We start from the raw sequence: 12,148 nt of genomic DNA, 5'->3' as shown, positions 1-12,148 counted from the left end.
TTTAAAGACAAAGAGGGACTTCCCTGGTGGCGCAGTGGTTAAGAACCCGCCTGCCAATGCACGGGACACGGGTTCAAGCCCTGGTCCAGGAAGATGCCACATGCCACAGAGCAACTAAGCCCGTGTGCCACAACTACCGAGCCTGTGCTCTAGAGCCCGCGAGCCACAACTGCTGAGCCCGAGTGTCACAACTACTGAAGCCCACGTGCCTAAAGCCATGCTGCACAACAAAGAGAAGCCACCACAATGAGAAGTCCATGCACCGCAAGGAAGAGCAGCCCCCGGTCGCCACAACTAGAGAAAGCCCGTGCGCAGCAACAAAGACCCAGTGCAGTCAAAAATAAATTAATTAAATTAAATTTAAAAAAAAAAGACAAAGAAACTGAGGCTCAGAGAGGTTAAGTGTCACACTACAAACTTAGAACTCCAACCAAGTTCTTCTAAATCCAATCTAACTTTAGAGTCCTACCATACTAGCTAGCATCAACAGCAGTGAATAAAAGAGCAGACTCTCCTCTCACCAAAGAAACCATAAAGAGAACAACCCCCCCATGTCCCTCTCATGGTTAAAAGAAGAGTGAGAATAAATTGATCCCCTCAACCCTGGGAGCCCCAGGCCAAATACCTCCTAACCACTGATAAAGTCCATCTGCCCAGATGTCCATACAAATACTGTCATCTTTTTTTTTTTTTTTTTTTTTTTGCGGTACGCGGGCCTCTCACTGTTGTGGCCTCTCCCGCTGCGGAACACAGGCTCCGGACGCGCAGGCTCAGCGGCCATGGCTCACGGGCCCAGCCGCTCCGCGGCATGTGGGATCTTCCCGGACCAGGGCACGAATCCGTGTCCCCTGCATCGTCAGGCGGACTCTCAACCACTGTGCCACCAGGGAAGCCCTGTCATCTTCTATGTGTCATGACATGAATAAGGTTGAGAACACTGCTACTGAGAACTCAGGAATATACAGAATGCTCTTAAATTTGTTTGAAAAAATGTAAACTTCATAAACTTTATAAAAATGCCTATAAAAAGAGAATGATATCAATGATATAACAATTCTGCTTCAAAGTTAATTGCTGGACTTAAATCTGAACACAATGGTTCTCAAATTTTATCCAGTATCACTCGAATAAAAGACGATGTTCATAACCACAACCCACTCTTATGGCACATAGTCCAGATTTTTGTTAAAAAGCCTAAACAGGTTTTTCAAGTAATTAACACTGGAGCAACTTTTAATCATTAGTTATTTATCCAATCAGTGACTTATTCTATTCTGTAGCATTGATAAGCTAGCCCGTGCTTTGCATACAACTTCTAATGCTCACCACAGCTATAGGATTCCTTTAGCATGCATTCCAGAAAGTTATACAGGAATGCAAATAAGTAAGAGTGATGGCATGACCGGGACGACCCTGAATTTGCTATAGTCTTTAACCACTCACACACTGCAATGCTTAGTATCAGTTTACACAGAACTCCTAAGGAACTGCACCGCACCTCCACCTGATAACAGTCCTTTGAGAACCCTACAGTTACATAATGTTACCCTTACTCTCACCTCATTATCATTCCTTGAGAGATGTGGGACCTTAGTTTATTCCCATTCTGATAACCTTCCAGCTTGTCAATATTAACTCTTCAAAGTTTGAAATTTTACACATATATGGAATCTCCACTTCCCTGTTTAAGTTAGTGCATGTGAAAAATGTGGAAGAGTGTAAAGAAAAGTCACATTGTGATTTCCAAGGTCTGCTTAGTCCCTCTAGATGCCACCCAGCCTTTCAATGAGTACTGTCAGACTCAGTACTACACATCTGTATTCTCTGACAAACATCCTTGTCAAAGTGAAACTAACTCATCAGCCCAAAATACACTGGCATCTTCCATCCTCCTGGTGTCTGACCCTTCTGCAATACTAAATGGGGGCCTGGGAGGTTTCCTTACCACCTTCCTTTCTCATTCTTTTCTTCCAAGTTGATCACACACATCAAAATAGGAGGGAACTTCATCACTGACACCTGATTTCTGTTGAAGTGATCATGCCTTTTTTCAAAGACTTTACGACCATGATACAGAAACCAAATAAAAGTTTCCATCTACATAGTGATTTACAGCAGTTTACAAAGCACTTTCATGCCATTTTGTATCTGACTCTCATAACAATTTTTGAGATATGCAGTGCAAACTTTTATAACTGTGAAAAGTGAAATTAAAAGAAGTTAAACAACTCTACCAAGTCACACAACTAAGAAGTAGCAAAGCCAGGACCAAAAGCCATGTTTCTACCCTTAGTCCAGTACCTTTCCACTCCACCATGACGTCTGTGAGGTAAGACATTCTGTTTTATTCATAAGAGGATTCCAAACTTCAGGTTTTTAGAAAATCATGTCATCAGACCCATTTACTCCTGTTCACCTTGAAACAGAGATTTAACTACCTATTCATATTCAATCAAAGAGTAAGCATCAGTTTTATGTAGAGTGTGTCTGCTCTGAGAGTTGCCACAACAATTACCTTTCATAATATTCACCCTCCCCTCCTGCACTACTGGTGGGAATGTAAATTGGTGCAGCCACTTTGGAAAACTGTATGGAGGCTCCTCAAAAAATTAAAAATAGAATTACCATATGATCCAGTAATTCTACTTCTGGGTATTTATCCGAAGAAAACAAAAACACTAATTAGAAAAGATATATGCATCCCTATGTTCACTGCAGCATTATTTACAATAGCCATGATATGGAAGCAACCCAGGTGTCCATCAACAGAGGAATGTGGTGTGTGTGTGTGTGTGTGTGTATGTGTGTGTGCATATATATACATATATATGTAAATATACATGCACACCATGGAATATTTACTTAGCCATAAAAAAAGAATAATATCTTATCATCTGTGACAACACGAATAGACCTAGACGGTATTATGCTAAGTGAAATAAGTCAGGCAGAGAAAGGCAAGTACTGTATGATTTCACTTACAGGTGGAACCTAAAAAACAAATGAACAAACGTAACGAGATAGAAAAAGAGATACAGAGAACAAAAGGTAGTTGAAGGAGATGGGGGTGGTAAGAAATAGGTGATTAGGGGAGGGAGATGAAGAGGTGCAAACTTCCAGTTACAAAATAAATGAGTCATAGGGATGAAATGTACGGTGTGGGGAACATAGTCAAGAACTATGTAATATCTCTGTAGGTGACATATTGTAACTAAACTTATCCTGGTGGTCATTTTGAAATGTATATAAATACCAAATCACTATGCTGTGTAACAGAAACGAACATAGTGTGGTAGGTCAATTATATTTCAAAAACAAACTCATAGAAAAAGAGATCAGATTTGTGGTCCCAGAGGCAGGGAGTAGGGGAAGAAGAATTGGATGAAGGTGGTCAGAAGGCACAAACTTCCAGTTTTAAGATAAGTGAATATATGAGGGATGTAAGGAACCACATGAAAAACACAAACAACACTGCTGTATGTTACCAAGCTGGTACGAGAGTAAATCCTAAGACTTTTCATCACAAGGGAAAAACATTGTTTTCTTTCTTTAATTTTGTGTCTATACGAGATGATGAATGGTCACTAAATTTGGTGTGATAATCATTTCATGATGTATGTAAGTCATATCATTATGCTGGGCACCTTAAACTTATACAGTGCTGTATGTCCATTATATCCCAATAAAACTGGAAGAAAAAAGAAAACCTTATGCTATATTATTTTTATTTTTCATTCAAAGAAAGCAAATAAATAAATAATCAGGTTAAGGAAATATAATAATATTCACTCTCCTCTACTAGCTCTCCTTGTCTCTTCATTAGAAAAAGAAAAAATGCCCAAAGGGCACTCTGTATCAGAACAAGAAAGAACAAAACTTTTTCAAACAAAAGAATTTCATTAAATGATTTGTTAAACAATAAGAGGAATAAAACCTTTTTAAAAACTGAATAAAAGAATATAAAATAACAAAAACAAAGTACAATTAAAAGTAAAATTACAAACTAGGGCTTCCCTGGTGGCGCAGTGGTTGAGAGTCCGCCTGCCGATGCAGGCGACGTGGGTTCGTGCCCCGGTCCAGGAGGATCCCATATGCCGCGGAGTGGCTGGGCCCGTGAGCCATGGCCGCTGAGCCTGCGCGTCCGGAGCCTGTGCTCCGCAGCGGGAGAGGCCACAACAGTGAGAGGCCCGCGTACCGCAAAAAAAAAAAAATTAAAATTAAAGTTAAGACAGTCCAAAGGAATATAAGAATATTAAATGTCTAAGGAATGAAAGAATAAACACGGCATACACCAAAAAGTAAAAGTGAAACAAGGCAAATACAAATTCCAGAATTTAACACCTCCGTGGCATGAGGTGTGCAAACAGCTCGCCGGCCTCAGTGGGCCAAGTTACTGGTTACAGATCCCAGAAGCAGAAACAGGGCCTCTGGCCTTTCCTTTGGTTGTAGACGATTCAGCACCCCTGCCCCTATGGGCCGTAAACATCTGTACGGGAAGAAGACATCTCTCAGGGACCACTGAGCTCCAGCTTACTCACCTCCTCCAACCCATAAGCCAAGCAAAAGCACCCACTGTCCACTCTCCTCAAGCCTAGCTTTTAAATTAAGAGCTGTAACTCAGAATATGAATCGATAAGTCCCTTAATAGCAATGCATAAATAATTTTTGTGTTATGACCAAATTAAATTCAGCCATATCTAAGGTGAATTCTAGTCAAATTTAAAATTATGTTAAGCAAATATAAATTATATGTGTTAAATCTGTCATACATATTAAACGTAATACGAATCATACATTTTCAAAGAACTACAATACCATGAAAATATAAGCTGTAAACCATGGTAAATATAACTCAGTCCTACTGAGATGGCCTGGCAGTTCTGAAGTGTTCAGTGACCTCATTGTCAATACTCTGGCCACCATTTGAATGTACCACAAGGAAGAAAATAGTGGTATATGATACAAGGTTTAAGGTAGAAAACTTGATATGAGGGGCATCTCCACTCTTCTTTCCATACCCATCTATAAACAAAATGGTCATTGCCTATCTGGATAATACCTAATGGAAATGAGTCAAAAAATTACCAAGAGATTATATGAATTCCCAAACTGAGTAAACTATAAGCGAGTGGATTTTATAATGGCTACATAAGGAATTCCGGACAGCTACATCAGCCTCAAAAACCAAATGCAGAACAATGCCACATGAAAAGCGTTATACTGGAGATTCATTTATGTCTTCAACTATCGAGCTAAGAATGAAATAAATATTTACAAATTAAGATTCTGGCTTGCAAGTCATATTCCATTTTAATATTTCCACTGTTTAGAGTAAACACTGTTATGAACAAACACAACAGTAACCACTGGAAACTAGTATTTTTGTACATAACAATTCTTAGCTTACTATGTCTTTTGCACCATGTCAAAACCTGTACACAGTAAACACAACCAGCACATAATCCTGTGTTGCCCCTTTTACTATCACAATGATTATTCTGCAGATATTCATCACCAAAATCACACATTACACAGCAAAACGACAACTCCAAAAGTTAGTTCCCATGTCCTCTGAGGTAATAAGAACAAAATAAAAATAGATAAAGCAGTATTTTCTAAAAGTAAACTCATTAATTGCTTATAATTATTAAATACAAAATACCATTTTAATTTATATAAAAGACTAACAATGACCAAGACCTTGAAAAAAATTCCCCAAATATTACATGACTTCCTCTTCCAAATATCATATCCAAAATACACAGGAATCTCAAAAAAGAAAGCCACTTAAGAATCTTTCCTGAACCACTTCCATGTATCTTTAATGTGCAGACCTTGAGGACATTAACGCACTTCTGAACTTATTTGTGTTTCATTTCAACCAATGTTTTCTGTACAAATTCATGCTGTTTCAAATAATCTTTTATCAGAATAAGAAGTCTAAATTTTACAATTACTCAGGTTACAAAATTTTAAAGGACTGCTTAATTTTCATTAATGATAAATGAAACATATCTAAACATATCTTTATGCTGATGCATCTCTGCTACCAAAGCAGGACAAAATTATTTTTGAAATGACTAATTTCTAGACGCTTACACATTTGCAGAAGATCATCAGATGTACTAAACTGATAGTTCTATGCTTTATTTTCAGATTCAAGTGATAAATAAGACGGAACTGAAAGAGGAAAAGGCTCTATCTGATCTTTACCAGTTCTGCCTACTAAGTTACAGAGTTTGTGGTTTATCAACAGTTCTACTAAAAAAAAAAAAAAAAGTTCAATAAAGCACCTATTGCTTGTGGTAATAAAAATCTATAGTCTTTCAAAGTTCTACACATTAAAGTTTTTTAAAAGATTTAAGAAATCTAAAATAGGTATTGGAAATACAGCACAACCTTTTACTAATTTCACCTTAATAACAGAGTATAACTTAAGTCACTATTGAACATCATCCATACAGATGACACCTTCCAAAAATCTACAAGAGATCCAAAGAGATACTTGTCCTCAGAAACCTAAAATCCAGTGTTCACATAGTCAGGACAGTAAAGACCAAGTTCAATATACAATATAACTGCCATGAGGCAAATATCAAAAGGATTATTACTCAGCAACTTTTTTTTATCTCTTCTACTTCTGTAGCTTCACTTTCACAAATTCCACCTGTTCGATAAAGTTGTTATATTTTTAAAAAAGATTTTAATAGCAATACCTCTCAACACCCTTCATAATTTTCATTCCTTTTCCGTAAAAGCCATCTCAGTACCTTAAAAATAGTGCTTCAACAACTGAGCAAACACTCACTGAACAGATATTTTGGGTCAGATACTGTTTTGGGCTCTGAGTAAGCCCAACAATCCCCTGCCGAGGCAGATCACACTGTAGCAGAGAGAGTCCTTCTTAATCATCTTCCTTAGTTCAAAATATTTACACCAAAAGCAATATATTCTTTACTCTTAATTATTCACACAAGATTCTGAATACGAAGTACAACTAACTTTGGAAAGAGATAACTGCCTGGTGCCCAGCTGAGAGCTGACAAGACATCTGTCTCTCCCTACATCCCATCAGGAACCCCCCACCATGGCCCCCATGACCCAGAGTGAGGTGCCGCCCTTTTCACACTCGGTGCTGGGCACTGTGCCAGCCCGACCACAGCCCTTGCAACATGATTACAGTCACTGATTTGGAACTGACACACTCTCTCCGAGAATGTCACCTTCTCAACTGCTTTGCATCTGTGTCTGACACATAACTGCCACTCAGAAACACTCACTGAATGAATGAAAGGAGACTGAATATTTCCTATGTCGTTTATACTTTTCTTCCCATTTTCGTCTTTTGATTGACGTTTGTTAAAATGTTTCATATAATATCACAACTCTGGTCAAGCCTAGAATTAGGGATTGTCTAAAAGGATGGTTTTCTAAAATTGCTGCAAAAAAAGTCATTGCTATTAGAAAAAGATGATTATTTTAAAGGCAGCACGGCATACTGATTCTAGAATCAGAAAAACAGATTCAAATCACAGTCCCACCTCTTACAGCTGTGTGACTTGGGCACATTATTTAACCTTTCTGAGATTCCATTTCCTCATCTTTATGAAAATGATAACAGTCCCCACTTCATACGGTTGTAGTGAAGATAAATAGGATTTGTAGGCTCTTGGCACATTTACTGACACATTGTATAAACTAGATACATAGTTTTTATTTCTGTTTCTGTAATACATCTAACTGGAAGCCTAATCAGAGAAAATTAATTGGTAAATAAGGCTCTGTAACCATGATGCTATATAACTTTATTTCATTAACTGAGAACTTATAAACCAAAAAAAAAGTCTTAATGAAATTCACTGAACAAATACTCTAAATATACTTACACTCATATTAAAGCTGTTAATCACAAATTACAAACAGAGTATCAATATAAATGGGGGGAAATGAGTAACCTAACCAGTAACTGACAGAGGTGCACTTGATCCTCAGTTCAGAGATCTTTCCACTATAGCAAGTTGCATCTTTCTAATTAATTCAAGTGTGCAAGGCTTTCTTTAAAATTAAAATGCTCCCCTGAGGGCTGTCTACCAGTTGTTCACACCTCACGGTGAATTACTTTAATCAGATAAATACGTTAAGCAACACTACCTACTTAAAGAAATTGTGATTTGAAGAGTGGTGAGCAGAGGGGTAATTTTAAAGCCAGGTGCGTGGGGTGGGGGAGGCCTGTGTGATGCTCTGTCCAAGTCTCTGTGTGGTCACCGAGCGGCATGATGATAACGCACCTGCGTGCTGGGGCCAGAGGGGCTCCAGGAGTCAGAAAACGTGTCTACGCGGTGCCCCTCTAATGGGCTGTACCAGGTGCTCTTTAAGGAAACTTCCAGTTCCGCAACCCTACTGTTCTCTTCTGCAGTGTGCCCTAAGACCCCAGGCGGCACTAACCTCCTAAATGCCTCTAGAAAAGCAATTCAGGAGCACCTCTGGCAAGTTCCCCAACCAGGCCTGAGGACTGACCTATCACAGGAATGCAAAACAACACATCCTTTTCCATAGAGAAAAATCAAACCACCACCTGGAGTAAATTAACATCCTTAATTCATGTAAACTAAGTGTCTAGCTGTGCCCAAAATAAATACAGCAGGAAAACCATTTAACCTAACGGTATAAGACCATCACAGCATCTCAGGAGTTTATTAAAGCTGTCTTGAGGGCTTCCCTGGTGGCACAGTGGTTGAGAATCTGCCTGCCAATGCAGGGGACACGGGTTCGAGCCCTGGTCTGGGAGGATCCCACATGCCGTGGAGCAACTGGGCCTGTGAGCCATGGCCACTGAGCCTGCGCGTCCAGAGCCTGTGCTCCGCAACAAGAGAGGCCGCGACAGTGAGAGGCCCGCGCACCGCGATGAAGAGTGGTCCCCGCTCGCCACAACTAGAGAAAGCCCTCGCACAGAAACGAGACCCAACACAGCAAAAATAAATTAGTTAATTATGAACTCCTACCCCCAACAGCTTCTTTAAAAAAAAACAAAAAAAACAAAAACAAAAAAGCTGTCTTGAATGCTTTCTAGCTCGAAAAAAAAATAATTAAAAAAAAACTCTCTTGGTTTCCATAATATCCCTTTAGCATTAAGCCTAAGAGTTTGAAAGTGGGAAGAGTTTTTGAATGTTAAATATTAAAACCTATTTCTACAGAAGAAGGATTCTTTTGGAATTGATTGACAACATATTTCACCCTTAATCCCTTTGATTTTCATTGTTATCTAAAATAATTCCATGGCTGCTTGTTTAAATACTCCAAAAATGTCTACTGCTAATACTGTATATGCACTTTGAAATTGTATATTTTAAAAGGTAAATTACTGTCCTCTAACTTGCAAGTAGAAAAGTAAAATTTGGAGGAAAAGAAAGAGGGAAATTATTTGACCAAAATCTCAATATTCTCTCCAAATGAGAGAATATGATCAAAAGTATACCAGAAACATATTACCTTTAAAGTCAAGAAAACAAGGAAGTTCCAAGGAAAAACCTGGACACACTCATAGCACCGTGCAACACAGCAGTGGCCAAACAGCAGCCTGAGAGCACAGCGCCTGGAGGAGCTGTCTCACCTCCAATGGACCGGCGGGGTCACTCATCTGGAAAATCAAAAGGGCACCTTGGACGAAAGCAGCAAAATTAAAGAGCATGTGAAGAAATAAAAGCACCTAATGAGACAAGTTACAATCAAACTACCAAAATATAAATTCTGCAGCATCCCTATCAAAGTAACTAACAATCAACAAATATTGAACCCTGAAATGTGACTTGCTTTTTCCCCTGCAGGCAGCTGCGTGAAGGAGGTAATGCTCAGAGTCAAACAGAAAAGTACAGCTGTTCTCAATATTTTCGACATAAAACGAAAACGGTGTATCTCAAAGACATGCTCCTCAAGAAGCACATTAAACTTTGCCCCTGGTTAGAACTATGAGAAAATAAGTTTTGCTTTCTTCTACAATGTAGGATATAAAGTTAAAACTTTCACTCAAGATTACTCTAATTTATCCTAGTGCACGTGGGCTGAGAGGGACTCAAGAGTTCCTTAACGAACACAAAGCGAGAGCAAAAGCACGGGAACCACGTTTTACTCACAGGGTTTTTTCCACTTGGGCAATTTGTAAAGTCTCCTAGACCACTTTATCGTATGTATGACTCATCGAAGTTCTACTTTCCAATTGTTAAGGTTTTCCCGGGGTTTTGGCATGTGTGGAGAGGCGTCAACGGGCTTTAGGGCAGTCTCCACAAACGCACAAACACAGCACGTGTGCCAGTAAATCCTGTGACGTGAGGAGGGAGCCGGGCAGATGTGGGTCCTGAATGGGGGATGGGGGGTGAGCACAGGGACCCCAAACAGCCCCACCCAAGGCACAGGTAGCTAATGTCCCTGCTACTGTCCACCAGCACACACTGAGGATCACGTCCACAAGGGCAGCCTCTGTGAATTCATCCAACCAATGGTCAGGCTCTATGCTCGGTCCAATTTCTGTTATTCACTCTGTAACTATGCACTAAACATGCCAGTCACTGCGCTAAACTGTCCCTTAAGGATACATACAGTTACTATGTTGTGGCCCAGTCCTTGAAGAGCTTCCTTGAAGCAGGGCAAGCAGACGCTATGCTATATCTACATGTCTCTGTATTACTATACTAGACATATCTAGAAGAACACAGTAAGTGCTATAACACAGGAAGAAGCAAAATGCTGTGAATCTGTGTAAACAGTATCCCTATAGACGAAAACTCATCAAATGCAAAAGTGAGTTTAGAAGTACCTTTCATTTGCAGGGCATGGGGGACACAGACCAAGGCAGGATTCTTTGGCCTAAGGTTCTGATTTAAAAAAAAAAAGAGGCAGTTAAACTGTTCACATAAGCTAGAGCTCAGAAGGACGCATAATCTGATACTGGGATACTCAGGCTGATAAAAGTGAAAAGTCAGTAGCAAGGAGGGATTTGCTCCTAAGAGAAATTATTCTAGCTAAAGAGAAAGGGATAAAGAAGACAAGACTTGCTAAAAGATGTGTTGAACACTACTAATAAGTAAAACTGTTAGATCAAAGAGTCACTAAATACGGAGATGGAAATCCTAAAAAGAGTAGTGCCAGAATCAACACTACAAGGAAAAAGCTCACTAGTTATTTTATGTGGAATTATACTTCATTCATTAATTTCCAGGAAGACACTGTATTCCTGTTTTAAAAAAAAATACCTGAACCGCATACATTTTATATTCTAGTATTTCCTGATGCGAAGTTACTGCACACTGAAAGGCGACAGAGGCAGCAGATTTAAAATATACATGCATATATCAAATCTATTAAAAGACAATAGGTTAAAATACAGACTCTGGAGCCAGACTGCTTTGGGCAAGTTTTCTTCATTCCTCTGTGCTTCCTACCTCAGTATTTTTGTAAAGTACCCAGAACGGTGTGTGGCACGAAGCGCTACACAAGTAGGGGCTACTGCCCTCCTGCTGCTGGGGGTGCACTGCCAACAATACGAAAGAGAAAGCGGAGCTCCAAGGCCACTGCCTGGAAGGAAAACCCCAAGAGGCCGCATCTCCCATCTTCTACTGAGCAAGGGTTGGGTTACCTTTCACTTCCCTGAATCACTCTGGGGAAAGCAGGGGCAGCCAGGTTACAATAAGTTCTGTTATTAGAATCGAAGGGAGGCCACCCTGCTGGCTGAACTTCCCTGATGGCTGGGAAGAAGAAAGACAGCAAAGAGAAGAAAAGGGGCGCCAGCAATGTTTGGAAACCCAACAGGAAGAGCGTTAAGACCCAGATGTTGCCACCTCACTCTCGGAGAGTTGGAGCAGAAGCTACCAGGGAAGTTGTCCTGCCAGGAAAACATCCACGAGGAGATGCCCCAGCCAGCCAGGGTGGACACCACCAGGACCCTGTCCACTAACACAAAGGGGACGCGGTAGGAAACACTACCAACACCACTCACAGCAATGTTTCAATCTGTGGGGCGCTTCACATGTGCTCTAAAATGTGTCCTTTTCAAAAAAATCAATATACTGCCTTTGAAACAAGTCCAAACAGCAACAGATGAGATGATGAGCATCACCTCACCAGAGCCGGATGTATCAAGTTATAGCTCAGCACC

General features: G+C 40.0%; 1 protein-coding gene across 5 annotated transcripts in view; it reads right to left on the bottom strand.

Moving 5' to 3' along the window:
- The window catches only part of DENND1B (DENN domain containing 1B), a 259,365-nt gene that overhangs the window by 233,936 nt on the left and 13,281 nt on the right, over positions 1–12,148 (bottom strand). The window lies entirely within an intron of this gene.

Source organism: Delphinapterus leucas, chromosome 1, assembly GCF_059928025.1.
Source record: "Delphinapterus leucas isolate spDelLeu-1000000601 "Yukka" chromosome 1, BTC_Dleu_Yukka2, whole genome shotgun sequence".
In the NCBI taxonomy this organism is placed as follows: domain Eukaryota; kingdom Metazoa; phylum Chordata; class Mammalia; order Artiodactyla; family Monodontidae; genus Delphinapterus; species Delphinapterus leucas.
Note: the sequence above shows the minus strand (reverse complement) of the source record. Positions and strands in the feature narration are given on the sequence as shown.